General features: G+C 44.5%; 1 long non-coding RNA gene across 1 annotated transcript in view; it reads right to left on the reverse strand.

Moving 5' to 3' along the window:
- Nucleotides 1-17,606, reverse strand: part of LOC127691322 (uncharacterized) — a 65,468-nt gene that overhangs the window by 42,517 nt on the left and 5,345 nt on the right. The window contains exon 2 of the long non-coding RNA XR_007979239.1: nucleotides 15,178-15,288. This is a non-coding gene — a long non-coding RNA (uncharacterized LOC127691322). The remainder of the gene's footprint in view (nucleotides 1-15,177; nucleotides 15,289-17,606) is intronic.

Below are 17,606 nucleotides of genomic sequence, written 5' to 3' on the forward strand. Positions count from 1 at the left end.
GTAACCTTTCACCTGTGTTTCTATAGGTAACCCCTCAGCCATGCTACCATTAACAACCCTTCATCCATGAGCCTGTAACTCCAGTGAATCCTGGAATTGCTTCTGTGTTATCTCTCTTGTTAGTGACCCATCTGGGAGATGCATGTGTTCTCATCTTCCCAGGAAAAGTCAGTGTGGAAACATATATATGGTTTCATTTACTTGTTTGTTTGATAGTTTGTTTGATAGCTGGGGGTTGAACTCAAGATCTTCCAAATGCTAAGAAAATACTCTAGAACTGAGCTATATCCTCAGACCACTAGGATGACATATACTGTCAAGTGTAAAATTATGAGTGTGCTGATAAACTCCAAATTCAAAGGAGTGGTAACCACAAAGGAAGAAGATGGAAAGATAATATCAAAGGTGGTGTGGGGTATTCAATGGATTTGTTTAATAGGTAACATTTTATTTAAAAGAAAAGAAGATATGAAGTTAAAACTCAACAGACTCCACGTGGTTGATAACCATTTTTCACCTCTCTTTGTCTCTTTATTCCCAAAGATTTCACTACAACAAAACAAGAGAGTTAATGCACAAGGGTTGGGTATCACAGGTGTCCTGTACAAAGCCATTGTCTGGGATAAGCTTGGAAGTGACTCCCAAGCTTCCGCATGTGTGACCTCCTACCTGCCAGCCCAGTTCTGACTTAAGTGAAACTGTGAGATGTGTCTCAAGTCTCCAGCTGAACAGAAATAGGACTGGCAGATAGGAAGTGGAGGATCCCCACTTCTTCTCTCTCCCGCCTCTGGCTAGTCTGTATTGATCCCTTTTTTAGTGGTCTTCAAGATGTTTTATTAGACAAGTGTTCTGCCTCCTCTATCATCACAAGAATAAATGCTATTGGGGCCTCAAAAAAATCTAACACAGAAAATGTTTGCTGTGACCTAGAGTAGCCCAAAGAATGAATTTCTCCTGAAACACTTGGGTGCTAGCGATGTGATGTTGTTGGTAAAAATCAAACCAAATTTGGCTACAAACCCCCTTCTCTAGGAAGACTACGAAAGAAACACTGTCTCAGTCAGAACTGGTTTCTGCCCCATTTGAAGATCATATCAAAGCTCTGGAAATATTATAAACTCTAAATACAGTCCAAATGAGCATCACTGAGATGCCTTTCAGTTAAGATGGGCCTTCTATGTGCATGGGTGAGCGTATAGGTGTGCATGAGTGTGTGTGCATGGGTATATGCATTCAAGAATGTGCACTTGTGGGGCTGGAGAAATGGCTCAGTAGTTAAGAGTACCAACTGCTCTTCTGAAGGTCTTGAATTCAAATCCCAGCAACCACATGGTGACTCACAACCATCCTTTTTTTTTTAACTGATTATTTTTTTATTCGATATATTTTTATTTACATTTCAAATGATTTCCCCTTTTCTGGCTCCCCACTCCCCGAAAGTCCCATAAGCCCTCTTCCCTCCCCCTGTTCCCCCATCCACCCCTTCCCACTTCCCTGTTCTTCCCTGTATTGCCCTATACTGCTACACTGAGTCTTTCCATAACCAGGGGCCACTCCTCTGTTCTTCTTGGACATCATTTAATGTGTGTATTATGTTTTGGGTATTCCAATTTTCTAGGCTAATATCCACTTATTAGTGAGTGCATACCATGATTGATCTTTTGAGACTGGGTTACCTCACTTAGTATGATGTTCTCCAGCTCCATCCATTTGTCTAAGAATTTCATGAATTCATTGTTTCTAATGGCTGAATAGTACTCCATTGTGTATATATACCACATTTTTTGTATCCATTCCTCCGTTGAGGGACACCTGGGTTTTTTCAAGCTTCTGGCTATTATAAATACATTCTGGCTAGTATAAATACATGCTGCTATGAACACAGTGGAGCATGTATCCTTATTACATGCTGGGGAATCCTCTGGGTATATGGCCAGGAGTGGTATAGCAGGATCCTCCGGAAGTGATGTGCTCAGTTTTCTAAGGAACCATCAGACTGATTTCCAGAGTGGTTGTACCAATTTGCAACCCCACCAGCAGTGGAGGAGTGTTCCTCTTTCTCCACATCCTCACCAACACCTGCTGTCTCCTGAGTTTTTAATCTTAGCCATTCTGACTGGTGTAAGGTGAAATCTCAGGGTTGTTTTGATTTGCATTTCCCTAATGACTAATGATGTTGAACATTTTTAAAGATGCTTCTCAGCCATCCGAAATTCTTTGGGTGAAAATTCTTTGTTTAGCTCTGTACCCCATTTTTAATAGGGTCATTTGGTTTTCTGGGGTCTAGCTTCTTGAGTTCTTTGTATATATTGGATATTAGCCCTCTGTCGGATGTAGGGTTAGTGAAGATCTTTTCTCAATTAGTTGGTTGCCAATTTGTCCTTTTGATGGTGTCCTTTGCCTTACAGAAACTTTGTAATTTTATGAGGTCCCATTTGTCAGTTCTTGATCTTAGAGCATACGCTATTGGTGTTCTGTTCAGGAACTTTCCCCCTGTACTGATGTCCTCAAGGGTCTTCCCCAGTTTCTTTTCTATTAGCTTCAGAGTGTCTGGCTTTATGTGGAGGTCCTGATCCATTTGGAGCTGAGCTAAGTACAAGGAGATAAGGATGGATCAATTCGCATTCTTCTGCATGCTGACCTCCAGTTGAACCAGCACCATTTGTTGAAAAGGCTATCTTTTTTCCACTGGATGTTTTCAGCCCCTTTGTCGAGGATCAAGTGGCCATAGGTGTGGGCTCACAACCATCCTTAATGAGATCTAATTTCCCCTTCTTTTTTGTTCCTTTGAGACAGGGTTTCTCTGTATAGCCTTGGCTGCCCTGGAACTCACTATGTAGACCAGGCTGGCCCCCAACTCAGAAACCCACCTGCCTCTGCCTCCCAAGTGCTGGGATTAAAGGCATGTGCCACCCCACCCCAACCCACCCCCGGCCTGATGCCCCCTTCTGAGGTGTCTGAAGACAACTACAGTGTACTTAAATATAATAATAAAATAAACAAATCTTAAAAAAAAAAAAAAAGAATGTGCACTTGTGCAAAGAGAGCAAGGGTCAATGTTTTCGTGTCTTCCTCACTCCTTCTCTGCCTTGTTCTTTTGTTTGTTTCATTTCATTTTGGTTTTTCAGAGTCTCTCACTGAACCTGGAGCTCCCTAGTCCAGATAAATGGTTGTCCAGCAAGTCCATAGATCTTGCTATCTCTGTCTTTAAGCATGCACACAGCATCTTTATGAGGGATCTGGGAATCAATATATGGTCCTTACCAACTGAGCCATCTCTATAACCTCCTCCCATTGTCCTTTTGAAGGTTCCAGCTCCTCCCCCTGTATGAAACACTTAGAAATGTGTTCCCCTAATCCTATCATTATCACTGTTTACCCCAGAATCTAAAAGCCACCCTGTGAAGGTCTATCCATAGACACCCCCAACTAAAGGTACTGTATAAGTTGAGAAGATATCCCTAATACTTAAAGCAACCTGGGGCTGAAACACCAATGTGGGAGCCACTTTCAAGGTCAACTCGCCACCAAACCCAGTGCCCAGTGCTCGTCTCCCACTGTCTGTGGGTCACATTTACACTCCTTCACCAAGCATCCTTTCACATGTCTGCTATATCCAAACATCCTTTCACCTGTGTCTGCCTCGGGGAAAGAAATCATTTGACATAGCTAACTTTCTAAAGAAACTAGGACTTCCCACCTCCGAGATTAGTTCATTTTTCATTGCTGCAGTCACATACCTGATGCAGGCTACTTTATGGAAAGAAGCTTACTTTGGCTCTAGGTTCTAGCGGTGTATGATCAAGGGGCCCCATTTTATAGTTGTTTTGCGGGTAGAACGCTGATGTGTCACAGAACATCAGCAAGGGACAAAGTGTGCACTTATGTTTGTATGTCTGGTCACTCCCCTTTCTTCTTCTGTTTTGACACAGGGTTTCTCTGTGTAGCCCTAGTTGTCCTGGAATTTCACCCTGAACCCCACTCCTGAATCCCCGCCATACATACATAAAATTATAAACCACCAGACTGGAGACAACAGCTCCTTTAGACATCAAGCATTGGGGAAAACAGCTAGGACTGTGTGTAAACGAACACAAAGCAGACCCTGAATCCAGGCCAAGGATTCGAGGATTGAAGGGAACAGTCCTTCGGCCACTTCCTGGCTTCATCTGACTTTTGGATACATTTGGACTCTTTGATTTCCATCAAAAAAGGAAAACCCTGCAGGGCTCAGGTGGACATGACACATTAACTAACATTAAAACAAAAGACTTATTGAACCTCCAGCTCCAAACTGATGCTGATGATCGTATTTGGGTAAAAATAAGGCCCCCTAAATCAACAGAATCAATGCACATATGAATTCACAGAGACAGAAACAGGATGCATGGAGCCTACACTGGCCATTTGGGTATATGTTACCGCTTCCAGTTTGGTGTTTTTATGGGATTCCTGAGTGTGCAAACAAGTGGGTCTCTGCATCTATAGGTCTTTCTCGTGACATTTCTTGGGCTCTTTTCCTTGTTTGTTTGCTTTGCCCTATTCTGATGCACTGGTTTTTGTTGTATCTTATAGTATATTTTGTTTTATGTTATGCTATGCTACACTATGCTATGCCATTATTATCCCTTAGGAGCCTGCTTGTTTTCTGATGAGAGACATGGGAGGGAAGGTGAAGGACTGGGAGGATTAGAGAGAGGGGAAACCATAATCAAAATATGCTGTGTGAGAAAAAAATCTATTTTCAATAAAAGGGGAAAAAGAAAGTAAACAAAGAAAGCATTTAATTGGACTCATGGGTTCAGAGGGTCAGAGTCCATGATGGCGAGGTAGAGGCAAAGGTGGCAGGCAACTGGAAGCCATTTGAGAGCTCACATTTTGACCACAAACAAGAGGCAGAGAGCACATTGGGAATGGCAAGAGTCTCTCGAAACCTCAGACCCTACCCACAGTGATACATCTCCTCCAGCAAGGCTTCACCTCCTAACCCTTCTCAAACAGTCTCTGACTGGACACCAAGCATTCATGAGGGACATCTCATTCAAACCACCACAGATGACCAGCCCCAAGTATTCCACTGTGGTAGTGGGAAACCACCACAGATGACCATCAAAAACATCTCCAGACATCATCCATGGTCTCCCAGGAGGCCCTTAGTTAAGAATCCTTTGTGTCATTTTTATTCTTCGTGTAAGTGAGACATAAAAACATAAAACGGAGCTGTGGGGATGGCTTAGCCAACAAAGCACTTGCTGTCCAAGCAGGAGGACTTGAGTTAAAAGCCTGGCACTGCAGCATCCATACGTAATCCCTACACTCCTAGGATAGATACTGAGTCAGGAGGCTCTCCAGAAGCTGACCGACCAGCTAGCCTTGTGTACTGCAGCATCAGACAAGTGACCCCATCTAGAACAGGTAGGAAGTAAAGAACGATACCCATGGTTACCCTCTGACCTCCATGTGCATCCTGTGGCATGTGTGCACCCACACTTACACAGCGAACACAGATTCAAACCGTGTAAAAAAAAAAAGTTCATATATATGGGGTACCATATGCTAGGCATGTAGATACATTACACAGTACTCAAATCAAGCCAAACATATCTGACCCACCCACCCCCCAGGCACTCATCAATTTTCTCTAGTGAAGGCATTCAGCATCCTGCCCGATTTTTGAAATGTCTAGCAAATAACTGTTATCTGCAGGTGTTCAGCTGTGCTGTAGCGCCCAGAACATCTTGCACCTGTCTGTAACTCAATTCCCTCTGATGAACATCTCGACACCTCACTTTCCCCTTACTCCAGTTTTCTATCTCAGATTTCTCCCCCTGCACAGAGCTGGGATGGGAGCAGAGTATCAGACTGGGCTCTTCGTAACACAGAGATGGGAATGCCAACAGGAAAAAAAAAATAGGTGCTTTGAAGCCCAGACCAAGAGTCATTGGTTCACGAGCGCGCGCGCGCGCGCACACACACACACACACACACACACACACACACACACACACGAACAAACGTAGGGCAAAGACAGGACAGGATTCTTCCTTACAAAATACATCTTCTCATGCTATATTTTTTTTTTTCTGTTTTTGAGGCTGGGTTTACTATGTAGCACTGGCTGTCCTGGAACTTACTATATAGATCAGGCTGGCCTCAAACTCAATGGAGAGCTGCCTGCCTCTGCCTCCTAAGTGCTAGATTAAAGTTGTGCACCAACATGCCCAGCATATAAAGTCTTGACCTAAACCACAAGTTGGTCCCTTTCCATCCAAACCCCTTCCCAACTCTGAAATCCCCTGGGGTCTGGAAATCTGTTTCCAACACAGTCCTCAGGGACCAGGTGGGTCTACGGCAGTGAGGGTGTATCCAGATGCGACTGACTTTGCTCCCAGTTGTAACTTCTGATTCCATTTGGAGGCAGCAGAGGCCGCAGAGTAATCGAATTAGGCAAATATTATGGGGAAGAAAATGGGCCTATAAGTAGCTTAAAGTGATGGAAATGACCTGAAGGTGGCCATGCAAATGGTCTGTATAATATCCTGTAATAACCCTGTCCAGGCAGCCTGAGGAGGCTGGCTTCCAATAATGAGGTGTCTGATTAGAATAATATTCAGTGGGAGAATGTGTGAGTGTCCGCATAAATCAGGCCTGGAGAGCCTCCCCAATTAGCTAGAAAGGAGACAGGTAAGGTGAGTGCCAATTCTGTGCAGGGAGGCCGCCAGGCAAGCTGCAAAGGTGGGGAGGGAAACTAATCATCCTCTTAACAATTTGTGACATTTTACAACACTTTACAGTTTATAAACCCTTTTCCTGGGCAATATTTCATATGATCCTCCCACAGATGCTTTAAGGATTAAATGAGACAACTTCTCTTGGGAAATGATGTTATCTTTGGGTTGTAATTTTTTTTTTTTTTTAGCCCCAGCAACTAACTAGCACGTGCTCAGCACCCAATAGTTCAACAAACAGAAGCCACTGAGGACCGTGTATGACCATTTTCCAATCACCTGCATTTTCCCCCATCAATACTAAAGACATGAAGAGACTCCCATCTACCCTAAGAGAGCTTGTCTTCCCTTCCTCTGCCACTGAAATAACAGAGCAAGATCGTTACTATCTTTAGCAGATAGCTACCAAAGAAGTAAGCCTCCCTTGTTCTCCCATCAAAGTTCCAATAACAGGTATAAGACTGAAAGCACCGGCAGGCACCACCTGCCCTGGGCACTGCAATCATTTGGTGACTGGATATCAGTCTCATTCACTGTACCGTTCATTCATACAAGGGGTCATCCAGTCCTATACACACTCAGAGGACATTATTGTACACCCAGTATGGACGAGGTCCAGGAACACAGGGCAAGGCCCCTGAGGGTTACACTCACCTCTAGGTCCTGTCACACTGTATTTCTAGCATGCTGTGACAAGAATGACCTTGGCCTGCCAACTGAGCTCCTCAGACACATACACCTTCCCCACCGTGACGGGCTGAAACCGTGAGCCAAAACGGATCTTTCCTCCCTCAAGGTGTTTCTGACAAGCATTGGTCATGGTCATGGTGATCTAAAAGTAACCGATAGGCAGAGTCTACAAGCCACAAGGAGAGGGGAGTTTCATTGGGAAGGGCTGGGCCACATGGCCTCAGGAAGGCGAGCACCCTGGATCGGTCTATCTGCGGCTGCTCTGATGTTTGCAGGGGTGTGCTTCTCCTTGAAGCCCGCCTCCGATCGCACCCTTGCTGCTTCACTCATGGTGGACTAAGACTACAGAACCTGGGTGTTGCCGGGCAGTGGTGGACACGCCTTTAATTCCAGAACTTGGGAAGCAGAGGCAGGCAGATTGCAGATTTCTGAGGCCAGCCTTGTCTACAGAGTGAGTTCCAGGACAGCCAGGGCTACATAGAGAAACCCTGTCTCAGAAAAAAAGAAAGAAAGAAAAGAGAAGAGAAGAGAAGAGAAGAGAAAAGAAAAGAAAAGAGAGAACCTGTCTGTTTTAATCAAGACAATGGAACCAAAAAGCAACAAGATTTGTTCCCGCCAGACTTCAAGTCTACTCTTACATGAGTATGTATTTATGTGGGGGGTGTAGTATACCTCCTTCACATGCACACACACATAGAGGTCACAGCAGGATCTCTTCTCAAGCACAGCCCCTTTTACCCAAAAGTTTTTCCAAAGCCCCAGATATATAGGCATAAAAATGGTGTACAAATCACACATCTTTACTAATAAAAACAAATAAATTCATCGTAGGGGCTGGAAAGATTGCTCAACAGTTAAAAGCACTTGCTGCTCTTGCAGTGAATTCTGGTTCAGTTGTCAGCACCCACATGGTGGCTCACAATCATGTGCAACTCCAGTTCCAGGGAACCCAACACCCTCTTCTGGCCTCCACAAGCACCAGGCACGTACACACCTGCAGGCAGGCACTCACACATACAGCTAAGACGAAAATAAATAAAACTTTTACAAGTTAAAGAGAGAAAAGTTAAATTCATTTTAGAGCAATTCTTTGTTAGATGATTGCTTTTATTATTTATCAGAGATTGAAACAAATCTGGATACTAATGAGATAATGGGCTCTTGGTTGAATATTTGATACTGCAGAGTGTGAGTATTTTCAATGTTGTTTGGAGTGGATCAATAGCTAAATTTTATAATCATCAGCGCTCAAAATGGCACTTCTCCTAAATACATAGTACAACGTGGCAGACATGTTTAGAACTTTTGGATGTGAAATGTCCCCTGGTGAGTTCACATGTTTGAATACTTGAGCCCTGGCTGGCAGTGCAGTTTGGGAATGTGCAACCTTTAAAAGGTGGAGGAGCCTTGCTGGAGGAAGTAAGTCATTCAGAGTGGACTTTGAGGTTCAGGATCCGGTCCCATTTCCTGATCATGCTCTGCTTCCTGCTACCCCAACAATGTGACCAGCCAGCCTCCTGTTCTTGCTGCCAAGCCTTCCCCACTGTGATGGACTGATATCATTCCTACAGCTGTAAGCCAACATATATGCTTCCTTCCTTCCTTCCTTAAACTGCTTCTTGTTAAGTACTTGATCATAGCAATGGGAAAAAAAAAACCCTAACACAGGACTTGTTCAGAAGCTGCTGTAGATTCTGGCCTACTTGCAAACCCAAAATCATGTGATAATTTTTCACAAAACTCATCAGCGACTCAAATAGCAAGTTTTAAAAGCAAGCATCCTAATACAATCAACCCAAAACATACTGCTTCAATACTCATAGGCTGAGGAACAACTACAGGGAAATAGTTTTTATTTGTATAATCAAATCAAACCATTATGTTTCTGTAAGAACAGAAAACTGTGTGCACAGTAAAAACTGCAATTCGTAGCTTGTAATAGTCTGTAATGGAACCAAGGCTCTTCATTCATTGGCATTACGTGACATGATGACACACACTGTGGGTTCAGAACCAAAGCTGCAGTGACGTCACATGACACAGCACGGGCACGTGCTACCAGAAGAAACTTCTCTGTGACGTCACTCATTTGATTTTTGCCATTTGTTCTTTGTGGCACAGGCAGGCAGGCAGGCACACACACACACATTCAGCAACACGGTATCACAGAGTCGTGACCCATCGCTTCAGAAGCTGTAACCTGCATCACGTACTCCTAAAAGGAAAGGCACTACCCTAGGTTCCCAGAAGCTCTCCCTCTTGGTTCTGTTCCAACACTGGAAGACAAAGCGGAGGTGCATGGTCTATCAGCCGCAGAGAACTAATGCCCTGTGCTCCTAGGTGACTAGCTGCTGCCTTACAACCACATCAGGAGTTGGCCTAGGAGAAGCAGATAAGAATGACCACAGCAGAGAAGTGAGCTAAACACAGACAGAGTTAGGGCATTCCAGCCTGCAGAGTCAAAAGGGACCAACTTCCCACAGGACTCCTTGTCTCCTTGTCTCCTTTGTCCCTTCCAGTTGATTCCCCCTTGTAGCCACTGTCTTACCTCATCACCATACTCTCTTAGGGCTGAAATCAACCAAACAGAAACAAAAAGAACTATACAAAGAATCATCAAAATAAATAGCTGGTTCTTTGAAAAAATCAACAAGATAGATAAACCCTTAGCCAAACTAACCAGAGGGCACAGAGACAGTATTCAAATTAATAAAATCAGAAATGAAAAGGGAGACATAACAACAGAAACTGGAAATTCAAAAAAATCATCAGATCCTACTATAAGAGTTTATACTCAACAAGGTTTGAAAACCTGGATCAAATGGACAACTTTCTAGATACATACCAGGTGCCAACATTAAAACAGGATCAGATAAATCATATAAATAGTCCCATAAGTCATGAGGAAATAGAAGCAGTCATTAATAGTCTCCCATCAAAAAAATGCTCAGGACCAGATGGGTTTAGCGGGGAAATTCTATCAGATCTTCAAAGAAGAGTTAATACCGATACGCTTCAAACTTTTCCACGAAATAGAAACTCAAGGAACACTACCCAACTCATTCTATGAAGCCACAATAACACTTATACCTAAAGCAAACAAAGACCAAACAAGGAAGGAGAACTTCAGACCAACCTCCCTCATGAACATTGATGCAAAAATACTGAACAAAATCCTGGCCAACCGAATCCAAGAATGCACTCTCTTGATTCTTTCACTCAGTAATTTACATACCTTGATGTTTTCCCCCACTCTGCTGCTTACCATGCCAAACAGAAGACACAGAGAGAGGGGAGTCAAATACCAGCTCCTTCTTGAGTCCTGTGAGGTTTTAAAGTCTCTGAACTTTAATTTAGGATTAGCCAGTTTGAAGAAAGCTGGGATGGCTGATTGGCCCACAACTGTTGAGTAAACATGTCCTAACAGCTTTGAACTGGTTGACCCTGTCCATCGTCAGGCTCCTACTGTAAAAGCCCAGGCGGCCTTTGCCAAGTCCAGAGGACTGGAAGAAGCCAGCCATCTTGAATGTTCACACACTCTACTACCTAGCTGTGGCCCCTCTCCCTACGTGTCTGCCTACCAGGAAGTCTGTCTAGCTCTTAGTCCCTCGCTACAGCTGTATCATCACACTGAAACCTTAGGTTGGTTTTCTTGTGTTAGACTTTAAGATGCTATGCACACAGCACAAGAAAACATTGCAGGACCATTAGTTTGTAAGGTCTAAGATCAATTCAACTTTTGCCTCTTCCTTTTGTCCCCTCTCCTCTTTCCACTGGGAAGTCCATCAAACACATGTAACCTGTGACCCATGAACAACTGAGGACAGTGGTGAGTGCCATCCAAAACAAAATCATAAACTTGCTTAAAATATGCTGATACTTGCCACCATTTTCTTATAGCTATATTGTACTGTTTTCAGGAAAACACAGATGACAACACCCAGATACCATGTCAAAAGGTTGGACCTGGCTGGTGGAATTTGTTACAGTAGCCATCAAATTTGACTTAGGCCAACATTATAGTAAAGAAAAGCCAAAGAGGGAAAACCCTTTCATTTGCAACCTAAACGGAAATTTCAAGAACTTACGCCACTATCCTCGGTGTAAACCCTTTGAGAGCCCAGGAGGAAAGCCACAGCTGCCCCTCCATGCACACCCCTTTCTGCATTAACCTGCTTCCCTTAAGCACCATGACTCCAGATAAATAAAAAATGAGTGCCTATTCAATCGAATTGCTTTTCTGTTTTGTTTAATTACTAGTGTTGTGACAGCATTGTTTCCTGCCATTTCCAATGCAAATGAACAGCGTTCCTGCTTCGCTGTGAAGTAAAAAATGTTTTATGAGCTGGCCCTGGAAAGCCAACCACCACTTAAAAGGCAACTCTCATGGGGACATACGTGCCAAATCCCAAAGTCTTGACTTCAACAAATCAAGATAGGGAGGTACGGTCAAGGCCACGCGGAGCGTGCTGCCGGCACGGAGCGTGCTGCCGGCGAAGGGGCCGTTTGAGGGCTTATTTTGCTTTTCACACTGCTGGTGCTAGCATCATAGACTGTGTGGGTGAGAAGCATCCTTGGAAATCACTTAGTCCGCCTACCCCCCTCATCCTACGGAGGGGGGGATGTTTACATGTGAAAAAACAAAGAAATGAAGAAACATACCCTCATACAGCTAGACAGCAAGTGACCTGGATCCCCTGACACCTGGCTCAGAGTCTGCAGCCTATTCGGACGAACAAGCAAAAAGAGAAAACAAGGGGCTGGAGGGATGACTCGTGGCTTCGTGGCTCTTCCAGAAAACCCAAGTTAATTCCCAGCACCCACATTCGGTGGCTCAAGATTGCTTATAACCTTACCTCCAGAGGATCCAGTGCCCTCTACTGCCCTCTGTTGTCCATGAACGCACATAGCACACACTCACATACATTAATAAAAATAAATATTTTCACGAAAGAAAAGAGGCTGGCACACACTTTTAGTTCCAGCACTCAGGAGGCAGAAGCAGGCAGATCTCTGAGTTCAAGGCCAGCCTGGTCTCCAGAGCAAGTTAAGACAGCCAAGGCTACACAGAGAAACCTTGTATTGGAGGGGGGAGAGCTGGAGAAATAGCTCAGTGATGAGGAGCACTTCCAGAAGACTTGAGTTCAGTTCCCATCACCCATGTTCTGTGCCTCACAGCCATTTATAGCCCCAGCCCCAGAGAATCTGATAGTCCTCGTCTAACTTCCACAGGCATACGTATACAAGAGACGCACCCTACATGAATAAGAATAAACAAATCTTTAAAAAAAGAAGAAGAGAGGAAGCAAAGGCAGCCATCATTACTAGATTCATTAATGCTCAGTGAGTTACAATCACGGTTCTGGGCCTAGCAGCTGCATGAAAACAGTTCTCTGCAGCAACAGATGAAGCTCCAGGAGTCGGGCTGCCATCAGTCACACTCCGCTTAAGAGCTGCCTGATTTGCCCCCCACCCCACCACACACCCAGATGACTGCCATCCACTTATCCAATGTGTCTGCCTTCCGTAGCCTGTAGCTTCCTATGGTCTCCAGGGTATAGGGATTCTCTAACAAAGAACCAAGAAGGCCTCTGATTCTCAGATCATCCGATAGTCAGAGTATCCAGAAAATCTTCACTGCAAAGAACAACATGAAGGCAAGAAAAAATAAACTCATGTTATAAATGCTTCCCTGGGCTAGTGGAAAACTGAAAGAAAAAGAATCCCCAAAGGTTTCAGGGGAAAAAAATAATCATCTGAAAGCCCAGTTCCAAGATCACAGGGTGGTCACGGGTGAACACATGACCCCTGTTTACCTGGAACTGGGGTTTTGGTGGGTCACCATGAACAGGGAAAGTGCAACAGACAGAGAAGGGGAGAAGGATAAGAGACAAATGAATCATTTTATTTTTAATCTCACAATCTTAAAAACTAGGAGACATAGCAGAGAATATCTGCAGAGGAGCCGAGAGAGACGCTGCAGAGGTAGGTGGTCCAGCCACTGAGAGCACCAGCTGGACACTAAGCCTGCGTGCATTCCCAGCACCCACATTCCCGTTCCAAAGGAGTCACTGCCCTCTTCTGGCCTCCTCCAGCATTGCATGCGTATGATGCACAAACAGGCAGCAAAACACCCATATGCATAAAATAATAATAAATCGATAAAATGTCCTTAAAAACCAGGTACCAGAGTACCAGGGCTGGTGAGATGGCTCAGTGGTTAAGAGCACTGGCTGCTCCTCCAGTGGGCCTGAGTTCAACTCCCAGCAACCACATCTGTAAGTGGATCTGATGCCCTCTTCTGGCATATGGTTTTACATGCAGCAGAGCACTCATACAATAAATAAATAAATAAATAAATAAATAAATAAATAAATAAATAAATACCTTCAAGTTAAAAAAATTAAAAAAAAAAAAAACTTAGAGTACCTATAGAGAAAAGCCAAAGAGAGGAAGTGGTGTGGTTGTAAACCTCTGTAGCCAATCCCAGATCAGGGGAGTAAATGACAAGTAACAGTCACAGGACCCCTCTTCTGACTGGACTTTGCACTCAGGAGTTTGTATGGGCATATCCTTCTAATGTCACCTATGCATTGAACCGTAAGCCAGGAGGTAATCTCTAGGCTCAGGGAAAGGGAGTGCCTGAGAGACTCTGAGAGCCAGAGGTTTTGGAGGACCTGACAAAACAGTGTCTTGTTGGCCTGAGAGGATTGATATACTTAGGAATTCACAGCAGCTGTGCTTGCTTGAACAAGATCAAGCCAGTCACCATCCAGCAGAGAAGAAAGGCGCTCACGTGCTTCCACTCCTTACTAAGGAGCCCCTGACAATCGCTAATGGCTTCTGGGGAAGAGAGAGTCAGTTTTCTTTAGATGTAGTCCCTCGTAGGTCGCCCATGTTCCACGTACACACCACATGTGGAACAGTAGAGTGTCTTTAGAAAAGGATTTGAAGTTAAAAGAGACAGCGAAGGGATGAAGAAGGAGCTGAGACTGAGGGAATGGCCAACCAATGACTGCCCAACCTGGGACCCATCCCATGGGCAAGCACCAATCCCTGACGCTAGTAATGATACTCTGTTATACTTGCAGACAGGAACCAAGGAAAACTGTCCTCTGAGAGGCTCCACCCAGTTGCAGACTGAAACAGATGCAGAGAGTCAAACCCTAGACGAAGCTCCAGTGTTCTTGTGGAAGAGTTGGGAGAAAGAGTGAGGGCCCTGGTGGCAATGGGAACTCCATAGGAAGACCAACAGAGTCAACTAACTTGGGACTCCCAGAGACTGAACCACCAACCAAAGAGCATAGAAGGGCTGGACTTAGAACCCCTGAACATATACAGTAGATGTGCAGTTTGGTCTTCATGCAGGTCCCCCAACAACTGGAGCAGGGTCTGTCCCTGAGTCTGTTGCCTGCCTGTGGATCCTGTTTCCCTAACTGGTTTGCCTTGTCTGGCCTCAGTGGAAGAGGATGTACCTGGTCCTGCAGTGACCTGATGTGCCAGGGTGGGTTGATACCCAGGGGGCAGGGGGTCCTCAGAGGAGAAGGAAGGGGGAGGAGCTGTATGAGGAGGGGCTGGGAGGAGAGGGGGCTGTAATCAGGATATAACATGAATAAATAAAGTAATGGAGGAAAAAAAGTCTATGACCAACACAAGAACTTCTTATAGTAGCATTTCCAGCCCCTGGCGTCAGCATCCCAGCCCGGGGGGGAGAGAGGAGGGGAGCTTATCCACAGCCTCTTTGCCACCTGAGACAGACCTGGGTGGTCCTAAGGGGTGAGGTAAGGGTTGGCTTCATTCTAACCCATGTGATCTCCTTCAGCTGTCCTCTTCTGTGACCTGGAGTCCTCCAGTCCTCCTGCCTGTAAAGCTGATAAAGGAGAATAACATATAAGATTATGAGGTTATGAATCTGCTATTTTTTTAACACACTTAGCAAAATTTCTAATTCTAGATAAAGTCTGTCCCTTCAAAGCCTTCACCTTGGGGGACGTGACATTTCTTTCAACAATGATCCCATTCATTTCAGATCAGTGTTTTGAGAATATTAATAATTAGCAATTATGGAATGCCTACAGATCAAAAACTATACCAGGTGCTTTACCCATCGTTCCTTCCTACATGCTTGAAAGAAGAAGTCTCCCCTTTTAAACAAGATAAAGTGAGCCTTCTCCTAGTTGTATCAACCCTCATCAGAGGCCATAAGAACATTAATCTCTCATTTTAGACACCATGCTTAGCCTTCAATAACTGTAGGCTGCTCCCAGAGATCAAACTTACCCTTGAAATGCAAAGAGTGACCCCCACAGAGAAAGGTCAGAAGGTGTGGCCTGCACAGATTGGTTTCCAAGGGAACCTAAAAATGCTTTAACAGCTTTGCAAAAAGTTTAAGGTCTCCCAAGATGTTTTTGTTTTGCTTTTTTTCTTACTTAAAAAAAAAAGGTGTGTGTGTGTGTGTGTGTGTGTGTGTGTGTGTGTGTATGTGTGTGTGTGTGTGTGTGTGTGTGTGTGTGTACAACACACATAACAGCCTGTGTGTTGAGATCAAAGGACAACAGGCAGGAATCCATTTTTGTCCTTCTTCCTGGTGGAAGGACTTGAACTCGGGTCTTCAGTCTTGGCAGCCAGTGTTTTTTCTCCCTAAGGCATCTTACCTTGCACCTCCCCATGCAAAAAGAACCCTTAATGTGCAAACTCACATGTTGTGTGTTGGAAAGAGAAGGGCATGCAGATGTGTGCAGATGTGTGTGCACATGTATGTATCTGTATGTGTTCTATCAACCTAAGTCCGACATGTCGAAATGTCTATTAGGGGGAAGAAGGCAAGAAAAGGGTGTTAGCAAGTTTCCTTCCTGTTCAGTGGGAGGCCTGGCCCTATCTCTGCAGCCTCCTGTCTGGCTCTCAGCTTCCTTCTCACCCCACTGACTGCACTTCTGCTGACCGAACACAGCTGGGGTGAAGGAACTAGCTCTAAGATGGGGTGTTCATCCAACCCAAAAGGCCCCTTTCTCACCTCCAGCTGCTTACATTAAGACTTAACCCTTAGTGGGCCTTGGAAGAACTTCAGGGTCAACAGACCCTCTGCCCCCTTCAGCTTATCTTATCTTTTATATGAATAAATGAGGTTTTCTTGACCTTAAGAATTTAGACAGTCTATTCTCAAACTCCTTTCTAAGCTGACCCATGCCACTCAATGCCTCTGGTATTCTAGGGTTGTAGGGCCATCTTGGAAAGATGCCTACAGCCAAAGCTGGTGACCTGATTTCAATCCCGGGGATACATAGAGCTACAGATTTTTTCTTGACCTCCGCTTCCTTACTGTAACACATATTCTACACACACACTAACACATATTCTACACACACACACACACACACACACAAAATGTGGTGGTTTGAATGAGAACTAACTGTTCCCCAGAGCTTTTGGCCTCCAGTTGATGGTGCTGTTTGGGGAGGTTTAGGAAACAGATCAATGGAGGTAGGCTGCAAGAGTTAAAAGTCTCACCCAGTCACTCTCTGCTTCACACTTATGACTGAGGGTGTGAGTTCACAGCTTCCTACTGCAGCTGTATACCAGCGGATTGCTGCCACACCCTCCCACCATGATGGATTCTCCATCGGGAACCATAAGCCAAAATAAAGTTTTCTTCTTTGAGTTGCTGTGATAATAATATTTTATCACAGCAACATTAAAAGTAATTAATATACACAACATTTTAAAAATATGAATGAAAAAAATGTAAAGAAATTCTGGAGTTACTATTGGTCATGTGGACCTTTGTACCACTCTCCTGGACGCCCCTTCTCTTTCCTCTCCTCACCTCTCTTTCCCCTTCCCTCCCCTTTCCTCTTCTCTTCAAACTTGCAGCCTTTCCCTCCTCAGCCCATGGTATATTTTTTTCCTGTGGCCCTGCACTCTACCTCTCTTCCTGTTGAGATGACTCACCATCAACAGCCAATGAGCTGAAAGATTACACTTTCCGGATAATTCTGTCCTTCACTCATACTGCAGGTCACGCCCTCTATATTGTTCTTGCTGATTGGTCAGTCCTGAGCCTGACACTGCTCTGATGTTCTTGCTGATTGATCGATCCTGGAGCTGCTGACTTCATGACCCCAGAGACTATCCTTTTACTACCTTCTCAACAAACAACACTTTCAAAATAAGTTCACTCTGTCTCGTGGC

The sequence above is a fragment of the Apodemus sylvaticus genome, chromosome 8 (genome assembly GCF_947179515.1).
Source record: "Apodemus sylvaticus chromosome 8, mApoSyl1.1, whole genome shotgun sequence".
Taxonomy (NCBI): Eukaryota; Metazoa; Chordata; class Mammalia; order Rodentia; family Muridae; genus Apodemus; species Apodemus sylvaticus.